This window comes from Mytilus galloprovincialis, chromosome 5 (assembly GCF_965363235.1).
Source record: "Mytilus galloprovincialis chromosome 5, xbMytGall1.hap1.1, whole genome shotgun sequence".
NCBI lineage: Eukaryota > Metazoa > Mollusca > Bivalvia > Mytilida > Mytilidae > Mytilus > Mytilus galloprovincialis.
The window spans coordinates 73,908,577-73,915,189 of record NC_134842.1 but is presented as its reverse complement, the minus strand read 5'-3'; positions in this window follow the sequence as shown (position 1 = coordinate 73,915,189).

Genomic DNA, 6,613 nt, shown 5'->3' with positions numbered 1-6,613 from the left:
CGCGTTATTCCTTTATCGCATTACACATTAAAATTTATTATGCATGATGACACGAGGTCCCAAAATAAAGTGGACAGGTGAATTAAATAAAAACTTAATAAAAATCGTGTTTTCATGATCCTAGCTAGAAAATGTAATTATAAGTATTGAATGCTTCTTTTGTAACTTCATAGGGTTGTAAAAGCGTTGACCGTACGCACATTTTTAGACATTTTCATACAAAATGTACTTCGGTCAACGCTTTTACACCCCAATGAAGTTACAAAAAGATCGAAGCGTTCAATTCTTAATTAAAAAAGGAACAGAGATGTAAAAAACTAATGATCATGGAACACTTTATGATTAGCATAGTAAGCTATAAAAGGTCAAGAAAGAACCAGAAGTTAAACCTTTCCGAAATTAATGTATATCACAACCAACTAGTCGAAGACAAACTGTCAACAACATGGCAAGAAAAACAAACAACATTCTACTAAACACAATATGCAAAACTGAAGACTGAGCAACACGTACCAAAAGAAAACCTGTGATGATCTTAAGTGCTCACAATCGTTCCTCATGCTATTACAATTCAATCATAAGTCTAAGTTGGTTATGTCATATTCATGTTAGAACTGTGAGTACTCATAGATAAATTTCTTAACTTTTTTTCTTTTAATACTTTTTTTCATTTTTGTGTGGAGCGATTTTTTAATTATGTTCCATTTATTTTTCAATGTCAAAACCTACTGATTTTTACTCAAAATGAGACATTTGGCTTCCTTGTTTCTTATTGTATAATGCCTCCAATCAGAAGACTTCTTGAAAAAATCAAACAGAAGTAAGTGACTTTGAGTAAAAGGTTTTGACCAGAAACAAGTTGTGTTTGCACTTATTGGAAGGAACGGTTCAATATTCATTTTCATTGACGTAAGCGTGAGATAGGGTACACAAATAGCTCTTTTCAGAGTATAAAATGTCACTGTTTGTGTCACATGAAAGGATATTTCATACTGATTTCAAATATTTCTGGTTATTTTTTAAGTGCATCAAGCACTTGGTATATCTATAATGTCATTCATCATTAAGTAAACATCTTGTTGAAAGCGGAAACATCTTCTAAATACAAACAAGTTAAAAAAATCTTTCGACAGTTGTCATCAAACACCGTAAAGTATAATTCATATCTAAGGGTGTTTTGTCGTTAAACACACCTAGAGTGTAAAGGATTCATCAAATGAATGGCCGTCAGACACATGGACCACTATAAATAAATGCAATAGTAGTATACTGCTGTTCAAAAGTCATAGATTGAGAGAAAACATACCAGGGTTATAAACTAAAACTGAAGGAAACACATTATGAGGAAAACAACGAAATAACAGACCACTGAAGTACAACAAAACACAAACAACAATGCAATATACATAGAAACGAACTAATAGATATAACCAGGTCAATAAAATGGAATTTTATGTGACTGTCATACAAGTGAGAGGTTTACCTAGCTATAAAACCTATACCAAGTCAGGAATATAACTCGTTTTGATGTGCTTGAGCTTTTGATTTTGCCATTTGATTTCGGACTTTCCGTTTTGAATTTTCTTCGAAGTTCGGTATTTTTGTTATTTTACTTTCTAAACGACAATAAAATGATTAGTTTACAAAACTCCACATTATTGAAAAGTTTAACTGTGCGCCAAACTCGTCATTTTTTATATTTCGGTCTGTGAAACTATACAATAATGTGCATGACTTTTCCAGTTGTCCTTTATCTTTTGTCTCATATTTCTAATAACTTGGCTGATGCATTTCAATACTGAAACTGTATGTTGGAAATCCACTGCCAATTACATCTTTAAATACAAAAAAGAAGATGTGGTATGATTGCCAATGAGACAACTATCCACAAGAGACCAAAATGACACATACATTAACAACTATAGGTCACCGTACGGCCTTCAACAATGAGCAAAGCCCATATCGCATAGTCAGCTATAAAAGGCCCCGATATGACAATGTAAAACAATTCAAACGAGAACACTAACGGCCTTATTTGTATAAAAAAATGAACGAAAAACAAATATGTAACACATAAACAAACGGCAAACACTGAATTACAGGCTCCTGACTTGGGACAGGCACATAACAACATTAAAATCAAATCTCCATGGTCGTACTGATGACATTTTGGTCCATTGCTGTATGGGAAAAAGTTGGAAACGGATATTTCAAAAGACCTATATATCCCATATGGTTCCCTTTCAATAAGGCTTACTTTCAAAATCCATCTGGCATTCATAATTATAAAATTTGTCATTTTCTTAGGTGTCCAAAATAGTGAATCATTCAAGGAATGTTGATAACAATGTCATCGTCAACTTTAATTACAAACTTCATATAACTGCAGATACTGCATGTTAACCCAAAACATACTTAAAACAAACTTATATATAGGTTAAATGTCTGTAAAACTCTTCAAAATAACCTTGTACACTATCCATGTATATTTCTCCCTTCCGTCGTTAATTTCTTGATATTGTATACCAAAAGTAGAAAAGTAATGAATATTTGACTGGATACTATCAACATTGTGATTACATTTAAGAAATAAAGTAGCAAAAATACCAAACTCCAAGGAAACTTCAAAACGGAAAGTTCTTTTAACAAATGGCAAAATCATTTATCCAAACACATCACACGAATGGGTTACAACTGTCATTATTTTAAAAGCAGTACCACAGTTCTGGCTACTATTCTGGTGATACCTTCGAGAACTAACAGTCCGCGAGGAGAGGTATGAACCATGTGGTGGTAATCGTGCCAAGAAATCCTTGCTAAAAATTCCGGTCGACCTACTACGGCACCCATTAGTATTTAAAGATTTGATTTCATTCAACAAACTAATTTATGACCTTCATGTATTGTACGTGTCGCTTAGAACACAGCCATATACCAAATGGTCAATATTCATCATCCATGTATTTTGCTCTATGGGGTGTTTGTAGAATTTCAACGGAGGCAATTTCTTGGCATGGGAGAAAGGTAGAAAGACCATTCACAATTTGTTTTACATTCGTTTTTCTCTTTTAATTAAATAAAAATAATAATAAACTTTCAAATGTTGAGTTCATAAGATAAAAATATTCCCTGTGGAACACCTCCCCCTCCCTTTTTTTGTGCTCTCTATTTTTAACCCTCGAATTAAGTTTTTCAATCTAATTAAAATTAAAACCTTGCTTTCTTACCAATCTGTTCATGTACCGTACCGACAACTTTCTTTATTACACATGCATGTTGTTTGCTTGAAGTATACTGACGCCCGAAAAGAAAGAAATAGCCCAACTCGAAGATACTATATTCCGGCATCACGTGTTTTTTACCACGTGGAGCTTTATACATTAGAATTATATATAATGTAAAATACCGAATATGGAAAGTGAAACTACAATTCAAAACATAAAGTCCGAAGCCATAAATAAGAAACAGAAGGTTTTTTTTGGCAAAGGGTGCCGGGGTAGTTTTCTCTGTGTTCAAAATATACATGACATATTTGCCACTGCCCCTTTTTTGTTCTATGAATTCCAACCCTGAGTTTTCTATCTGTTACGGTATTAACAGTATCATTTTTTTCTGCAACAGAAGAACATTTCGACATAAGCTAAGTTGGAGATAAGATACGCGTGTGGTTAGCATGTTCAATTATTTAAAATGTAATACTACGGAAGCCATAAGTTCCGTTATTTAATATTTTTTATCTAAGAAATCAAAATAAGCAAAAATAATTGTGGTTTACTAAATAGCTAGATCATGGTAATCGGATGTTATCACAGGTCATATGTTGGTACATAGTACTTATGGCTTCAGTCCCAAAATACCGTGAAATGTTTGATACTGTATAACTTTTCCATATATATTCTATTGTTTCACGTGGAATTTATTTAACCCTAATATACATTTCAATATCTTATACTCAAAATATGCTGGGGATGGAATATTATGATTAAAAGTTTGAGATTTTGAGATAATTACGCGATGTGCATTTATTTGGCCGGTAATACAGCTTAGTCATGTTTAAGATCAAGGATTTTTTTTTTAGAAACAAACACTGAACAACCAAATTCAAGCCAGCAACCAATTTCTTTAAGAATAAAAAATCTTGTTACCAATACGAAATATATCGGTGTTCTTTTATATCAAGCTGACGAAACATGTAAACATTTTATATAAAAAAAATTACAATGATAGTTAAGTAAGTAAGTAAGTAAGTAAGTAAATTGTATTTAGAGTCGGCATATATATACACAATAACAGAGAAAACATGAGCTCTGGTGAGCTCTTTAACCGACTATCACATAAAAAACATGCAGCATCATGCAAATAGTACCAAATAAAACCAAAAAAACATGCAATATAATGAAAGCAACTCTATTTGATTTGTGAGTCTCCAGAGTCAAAGTTCATGTGGCAAGCGCCTCTATGTGCATTGAAACGGGGGAATCAGCAAATCACTTGGGATCATAAAATATAACAGACTAAAAGCATAAAAACAAGAAATAAATAATTATAAGCACTAGCATTTAATGGCAGATATATTAAAAAAAAATGCATAAAAAGCAGAGCAAAAGGCCATTATAAAAAGAAAGAAAGAAATTTCAGCTTTGAGACAGCACTGGGTGGAAACGACATGAACTGCAGTAACATTTTTGACCCCCACACCAGGAATTTATATAATTCCTAAACCGGTCAAAAGCAGTCATGAGTCGAGCCTCATTAGGAAGTGAGTTCCATACTTGTGCTGCCTCAAATCTAAAGGATCTTTTACCATAACTGGAGGTTCTAGGTCTAGGTACCTCAGCAGTATTTACATACCTGAAAGTATATGAACTATTTTTTATTACTTACATACCTGAAAGTATATGAACTATTTTTTATTACAACTAAATCTTGAATAAATAAAGGGCATTTTTTATTAATTATTTTAAAGGTCTCCAAGGCAATTGAACGCATTCTACGAGTTTTTAATGATGGAAGGTTCGAAATCTGCAGGAGTGTTTCGTATGAGCTCTGATGGTCTTCATGAATAAATCGAAGCGCTCTTTCTTGTATTTTTTCTATTTTCCTGGTATTTTGTTCCCCACAGAAATGTCAAGTGAAAGGGCAATAACTAAAGTTTGACATAATAAAAGAGTAGTAAATTGTAAGCTTACTCAGTTTGTTTAGATGTTTCCCAATTTTTTTCAAAACATCTAATTGCCTTGCAGCCTTTTTACAAATATTTGAAATGTGTAAATTAAAGTTTAATTTAAAATCAATCGTAACTCCAAGTAGTTTAACCTCATCCTCACATGATATAGAAATACCATTCAAATCAAACACAATCTTTTTATCATGTGTTTTTTTGCCAAGAGAGATAGCTTGAAATTTCTCTGGGTTGGCCTGCATTTTATTGGAAGAAAACCACTGTATTAAAAAATTGCTGTCTTCCTCAAGAGCAGAAATTACATCTTGTAAGGAATTTCCAGACTTTGACAAAGTATTGTCATCAGCATAATTATATAAAGAACATTTTTTTACAAAAAAGAACAAATCATTAATAAAAGTATTAAATAGGATGGGTCCAAGGATAGAATCTTGTGGTACCCCTTTTAATATGTCAAGCATACCACTTAAATTTTGGTTTACTTTCACACACTGTTTTCTTTTTGTTAAATAACTATATGACATATCAAGTGAGGATTTGGATAGACCATAAGCTTTTAGTTTCAGTAGCAGTAAGTCATGGGGGAGACAGTCAAATGCTTTGACAAGTCCATAAGGATAGCTGCAAGGTATTTATTTTGATCTAAGGCTAATTTCCAATCTTCAATTACTCTTAATAAAGTTGACTGACATCCAAAACCAGATCTAAAAGCTGCCAAAAAAGGACTGAAGATTTTATCAAAGTACTGCACTAATTGTACTTCTATGGCATTTTCAAAAATTTTAGAAATAGCCGGTAATACACTTACCGGTCTATAATTTCCCTTTTCTAAAACACTATTCGTTTTGTGAATAGGTGCAACTTGAGCTTCCTTAAGACGGTCAGGGAAGGTCGATGATGAAAATGACAAATTAACAATATCTGTAAGGGGTTTTACAATAGCAGGTTTAGCAAAATGCAGTAATTTAGGTGAGATACCATCTATACCAGTGGCTTTTTTAACATTAATTTTACGTATACGTTTCTCAACAAAGTTGTATATGTGGATTCCGATTCCGAAATGATGTAATAGCTTAATTTGCTTGCTTGCTGAAAACTAGTGCTAATAAGCAGTCAGCTATATAATTCGACTCTGGAAAAAAGGTAAAAAAAAATTGAATATGATATACAGCAACAATCGACAACCAATAAATTACAGGCTCCCGACTTACACTTACATCAATGATTGGTGGTTGTTACTTGCTTCAAGTCTTCAAAATTGAGGGTATGCTATCACGTTTGAAATAAGTTTTCTACAGGTACAATCAAACTTCAATTTTTTAAACCGAATCTTTATGTTATTGAAAGAGCCTATATGTGGTCGAGTGGTAAAGCGCGTCGTCGGCAAAGTATAAGGCGATTTTTTTAATTACACTAGTTTAATTATAAATT